The sequence below is a fragment of the Mus pahari genome, chromosome 15 (genome assembly GCF_900095145.1).
Source record: "Mus pahari chromosome 15, PAHARI_EIJ_v1.1, whole genome shotgun sequence".
NCBI lineage: Eukaryota > Metazoa > Chordata > Mammalia > Rodentia > Muridae > Mus > Mus pahari.
Window position 1 is genome coordinate 59,251,857 of NC_034604.1, and position 6,125 is coordinate 59,257,981.

At 46.4% G+C, this 6,125-nt stretch overlaps 1 protein-coding gene across 4 annotated transcripts in view; it reads left to right on the forward strand.

Moving 5' to 3' along the window:
- The window catches only part of Znf532 (zinc finger protein 532), a 107,397-nt gene that overhangs the window by 2,283 nt on the left and 98,989 nt on the right, over positions 1–6,125 (forward strand). For all 4 annotated transcript variants that reach the window (XM_029546830.1, XM_021214564.2, XM_029546829.1 and 1 more), the window contains exon 2: positions 178–287. The gene's annotated coding sequence lies outside the window, so the exon portion shown is untranslated. The remainder of the gene's footprint in view (positions 1–177; positions 288–6,125) is intronic.

A 6,125-nucleotide genomic window follows, 5' to 3' on the forward strand; every position in this document is an offset into this window, starting at 1 on the left:
TGTGTTCTGTTTTGGGCTTTTCCTTTTAGAAGCTCCTAAGTGTTGGGGACACTGGGGCTGTTTTGAAGGCCAAAAGGTAACAATCTTGTTGTAGGAAGTGAGCATCCATGCGGTCCAGGGTCCAGGTCCAGGGATGCTGTCAGCCATCCATGCTGTCTCTCTTTTCTTTCCTTGTAGGCCTGGTGACTGGGGCTGCCTTTAACCCTTTCATATTTGCAGAGAATGCAACTGTGTGACAGTAACTGAACACTGGGCCAAAGTCTTTTCAAAAGGTCAAGGTTCACAAGGTGAGATAATGCTATTTTTAGCATGAATTTAAATATTAATGTGCACATCTCTTCCGACACAGGCTGACAGTGGATTGGTACCCTGGAGATGAGTGGGGTTCAGAGTGGAGACCAAATACCTTTCCTCTTATCCATGTTTGATGGGGTTCCAATGCCTTTTTTTTTTTTTTTTTGGATGGTGTTGCTATCCAGGCGAGATCTGGATGCCTTCATTAAATCGCATGTGCCTGGGTGATTTGGAGGAGCCAGGCCTGGGAAAGGCATGTTTAGAGGGTGGGAGGCGGCTGGGCCTTGTGGAGAATGCACTGTTTTTGCATAGAAGCAGTCCACATTTCGTGTTTTGACCACAGTTGTGAGAAAAGGAAGGGCTTCACCAAATCGAAGCAGGCCAGCCAGCTTTTTAGGGTGTGAGGAGCCTGGAGGCTGAGTCGTCTTTTGTTCATCGTTCACCTCTCCCTTTCCCTTGCTCCCGTGTTGACCTGAAAGGTTTCTCAGGCAAGTGGTGGAATGTCTTTTTATTGATTTCGGGGGCTTTCGACGGAGTGTTGACCATTGGATTATTTGTGGCATACATTTTAATGTGGGGATACTAGAAGGACTAAGAGAAATCCAGGTCTCTCTGGTTTCATCTGTGCGAGAATGACTGTAAGCTTATAGCTTTACTGTAGTGGGTGGTGGAAAATGTCTAATGCTTTGCTGCAATCAGAATTGGGTTGGTTAAAAAAGAAAAAAAAAAAAAAAGAGTAAACTAGAGCTGGGGAAGAGGGGAAGCAGAGGAGGGCAGCAAATTAGTGAAGAACAAAGGCGGTGGCAGCTTCCAGGAGAACACTAAACGCTTTGCCTTAGGGTTCCTTGTGCAAAGAACTGCAACTTCCCCAAACAGGAAACCAGTCGCACCAGAGTCTGGTCCAGTATGATCTCAGCGACAGAGCTGGTTCTGCCTTTCTGCTGGTTTTGGTAAAAAAAAAAAAAAAAAAAAAAAAAAGCACAGTCAAGAGGAGCCCATGGGAGACCTGATTGCAAATATATTTTCTCCCTTTGAAGTGCGTATCAGGTTCCTCTCCGGGTTCAGCTGAATAGTCTATTCAGAAACGTGGAGGATCTTAGCCTTGGTGGAGTTGTGTGCTGGCAGCCGGTGGGCAGTCTGTCTGCAGTAAAGGGTGTTAAGTATGCAGGGGTTTTATTGTTGGGATGGTTTCTTCCCCTTCCCCACTGGGCTGCAGAGAGTCGCCTGTGTGCTAGTATTGGCAAAAAAAAAAAAAAAAAAAAAAAAAAAAGGGGTGGGGGTGGGGGAGACTAGAGTGCATGGTTAGCTTGGAATATTTTATAAAGTATTTAATAGAGATAAATGCGATCTCAGACGGATATGCCAGCACAGAGCTTCCAGGACTGAACAAGGTTCTTTTGCAAATCACACTCCTAAAATTTGGTTTTCAGTTCTACCTCATTTTCGACTGCCAGGAGTTCTGCACATGACTGTGGGAGAAATAATGCTTGCGGACCATATTCGAGTCTGTACTGCACAGGATGTTGGCCCCTGAGTTTCTGGTGCCAACTAAAACTCAGAAGTCTAATGTGATAAATCTTAATTAGCTTAAGACAATAAGCTGGTCTGTCATTTAGTCCTTCATTCCGGTCTTTCCAGGGGCAGGGGGTTTTATTTAACTTTCACAGCTAGCCTCTTGCAATGACCATTTCTTGAGAAAAGCCCTTTTTAGGTACTGTGTGTCGTGGAATGTTCTGGTCTGATGTACTCTCTTGTTGGTTTTAGCTTTGTTCTCCCCCCCTCCCCCCCACACATGATGCCTCTCCTGAAAATAGCATTTGTTTTACATTTAGGCCAGTCTTTCCAGCTGCAAATGCTGTTGGAGGCCTGGGAGCTGGTTCTCCCAGGCAGCAATCATGAGCTCATCTTGGATTGGAGTTGGCCTCAGGTGTTGATCTCATGCTGGGCTGTAACAAGGTAGCAGGCCTGCCTCTCCTGGGAGAGGGACCCAGAGACACAGAGAAGAAGCAAGGGCATGCTCCTTCCTGGGAAAGCCAGGAGGGAACGCCATGGCTTCCACGCTGGAGCCACAGCTGGCTTCTGCTCACCCTTTCCTGAGGCGGTCTCTGAGGAGGACCTTCAGGCCTTCCCTGTCTGCAGCAGGAATGTGCGGGTTTGGCGAGAGCACACTGGAAAGAAAGTGTAACTGGGTGGTGAACACTTGCTTGTTTTCATCCTTTGCCTGAAACTGAGTCATATTTTCCATGTTAAGGAACACTCAAGCCAAGGTTTCTTTCTTTTACAGCTCAGTCTAACCTGGTTCAGGGCTTCATTCTGTGTTCATAGTCTCTCTCACTTTCCTTCCCTCTCCTCTTTTATCTCAAACACCCCTACCCACCTTGGAGTCAGGCCGTCCTCAAACATCATCCTTCTACCTGGCTCTGAGTGCCAAGGTTGCAGGCATGTGCCACCATGCCAGCCCAGCTCATTTTTAAGGACAGACTTGGAAGGAGGTAGATTACATTTAAGTGGATTTTTTTTTCTTACACTTGCTAGGTTGAGTTACCATGTTAAGACTTGGTCCCTGCTGCCCTTTCTTTAAAATCCTTTTGTCAGTCTCTGTGTTGCGTGGATTTTTGAGTAACCTTGCCCATGTCATTGGTTAGACCTGAGCCTTACATACAGCTGCTGCAGAAGTTACCTGATGTGGAATCTCTAAAAGGTACAAGGTGCTGAACAGAGCTGAAGGACAGTTGGGGAAACTCCTTCCTCAGCTGCCTGTCCCCACCCTGTCCCGGTCTCCCCCTCACTTCTCAGACTGTCAGAACTAAGACAACACTCCTCACAGACTCAGCAGCCCCGAAGTCCATGTGTTGGGGTTAAGTATGCTTTAGAGAGATGATCACTATGGTTAAAGGATTTCAAATGTTTAATTTACACCCAGGGACATAGGATGCACAGTTGCTTAGGTTTTGACACGTGTGTAGAGCCACATATAAGTTGATAGAATCCGTGAAAAATCATGCTGAGACTTCTTGCTGCCCCCTAGAAGCAATCTCTTCCCTCCCCCGAGCCCCTGGCAGCCGCAGCTCTATGGTTGGCTGTTCTATTCTTCTCTGGCTAAATTCTTTTTGGGCGTTCTCAAACAATGGCTTCTTCCACTTGGCAAGACATGCCCGAAGCATCTTTATTGCTTTGTGTACTGTTGACTCTTGGTCCTTTTTATTGGTGAGTACTGTTCCACCGTCTGGATATACCATAGTTTGTTAACCCTTACTCTGGTTGAAGAACAGTCCAGTTTCAGGTGACTGTGGACAAAACCTACCTCAGACCTGTACAGATTTTTGTATCAGCGTCTTTTTATTTTATTGTTTGTAATACTAGGCATTGTTTGCTCATACGTATGAGTTTGACGTTTAAATGAAGTAAATTCAGCTCACTGTATCATTCAGAAGAGATTCGACCTTGGCAGCTGCCGTCAGACCTTCCCAGAAGAACTGGGGCCCACGAGGACGTGGAGAGATGATCCTGATAAAGGGACTCTAATGGGATGACATGCTTTATCACCCTGAACTAATCGGAATTAGCCAAAATGGAAACAAAAAGCTGCAAGTGGTAAAACAGCCTTTTATTTCTTCCGGCAATTATTTTTAATCTCAAGCCTAGTCTGGCAGAGCCGTTTGTTTGCAGTTCAGTGAAACATTACACAATAATAGAATTTAAATGTCAGATAGTGATACATGGGAGATCTCTGGTGAAATCTCGGTGTCTATAGATAGTTTCTTAAAAAATTTGTATTATATATATATATATCACATACACACACACACACACACACACACACACACAGACACATAGACACACACACACCCACACCCATCATTTGAAGTCATCAGATACCTGGAAAGGAGGTGACTGTGTTTTGACACTGTCATGGCAGTGGAGGAGTGGAGAGATTTGAAAACAAGTCCTTTTTTTTTCCTTTTGCGACAGTCTCCCTCCTGTAGCCCACACTGTCCTGGAACTCATTATGTAACTGAGGCTGGCTTTAACCCAGTGCTACGTTTGTTCCCCTCTCCATTTTGGTTAAAATGAATTCACGAAGGAGGAAGGGGTGGCTAAGGATGAAGTCAGTCCATCCGTCTGTAGGTCTAGAAGGATGGGAAGAGGTACTGGAGGGGAGCCCTGGAATCTTGAAGCAATGCAAATGTGAGATTCAACTGGCAGCTACCTGAGGCGTGATTGTTTTTTGAGCAGTAGGCATCTTTCAAGGTTCTGGGAATGTTGAGGAAAGAAGAAACCAGGGAGCAAAGAATAGGAAGTAGCCCACAGAGATCTCATAGAAATGGGACTGGCCACCTACTTTTATTGTCTGGGAGGAGCCCGGAAGTGGAGGCTTTGCAGTTGACCTTGGAAAGTCCTTGAGTGTGTGTGTGTGTGTGTGTGTGTGTGTGTGTGTGTGTGTGGCTGGCCAAGGTTCAGGAGGAACTTGTGAGCCTTGGAGCGGTGATAGGAAGGGCCCGGTGGGCCTGCGGCTATGGTAGTGTGGTAGCCATTTGGTGCCCAGGAGGCAGAGAAAGGCGAGACTGATAAGGACCTTTCTGGACAGTTCTGGTGACTCTGGATATTTGTATTAACAGAAAGAGTTAGTCTTCATCCCAAAAGTCCTGTGGGAATACCCTGGATGGAACGGAAGCTATCAAGGCTGGAGGCAGGGAGATCCAGTGGGGACTTATCCCCCCCCCCCATACAGCAGTTGTGGGGAGAGAAGGAGAGAATCTAAGGCTTTACAGTGAAGCTGTTACATTCCCTCCGACTGTTGTGGGAATGGAGTGGAGGGTGGTTCCTCAGGAAGCCAAGCCACGCCACGAGTGGAGAGTGATGGAGCTGGAAGGCTCCAAGGAGGGTCTTGGAGGGGACGCATAGGTTACTTGGCAGCTGGTTCTTTCTATTGTAAGATGGCCAGGTCAGAAGGCAGAAGAGATGGGAAAAGAACGCTTTTGAAGAGCTGTAATCTGCTGAATTCAGTTTGGGCACAGTTGCCCGGGACCAGGCTCTCTGCCTCTTTAGCTCCTCTGGTGTGACTGACCGGGCTAGAGGTCGGATTGGGTGGATGGCAGCGTCAGTTCTCATTAGAGAAACTAGCTCTAAGATTTCTTGTATGCACCTCACACCAGGGAGTATTGAACATTCTGTGTGGTGGCGAGTCTCTCCTGTTCATACAGACCTCTGAGGAAATGAGGCTGTTCTCAGGGGCGCAGTGTGGAAGCAAGAAGGGATAGAGAGAGAGATGTTCTCTATGCTCTGTCTTTCCGTGCTCTGCTGAGGAGAAAAGTGCAGGGAGTCAAATTGAGATGCGAAGGAGAGATTAACAACTCATCTCTCCACAGTTTCTGATTATGGGGCAGAATGGTTATCACGCACACCACAGTTGAATAAGGATCATTTAAAACACAAATTGTTTATTCTCTGGAATTTTCAGTTTAATGTTTTCAGACTGTTGATCTTTGTAGCTGTAACCTTGGAAAACTAAGTCACAGATAAGGAGACTTGTCATTAACATAGAGCAGCGATTACTGGTAGGCAGGGGTGAAGAGTTTGGGGTCCCTAAGATAAGGGCAGTATAATGCTCTTGTAGAGTAAAATCGGTCAAGGGGGTTTGCACAGTTTAAAAAGTTGGGGTGAAGCTCAGTGTTGGGTAGCATGCAAGAGGTCCTGGGGTCCATCTCTAGCACCACAAAGGAAAAAACAGTTGGAGGGTAGAATGTTTTCTTTCTTTCGTTTTTTTTCCTCTGCCTCCCAAGTGCTGGGATTAAAGGTATGTGCCACGACCACCCAGCTTAGAATGTTTT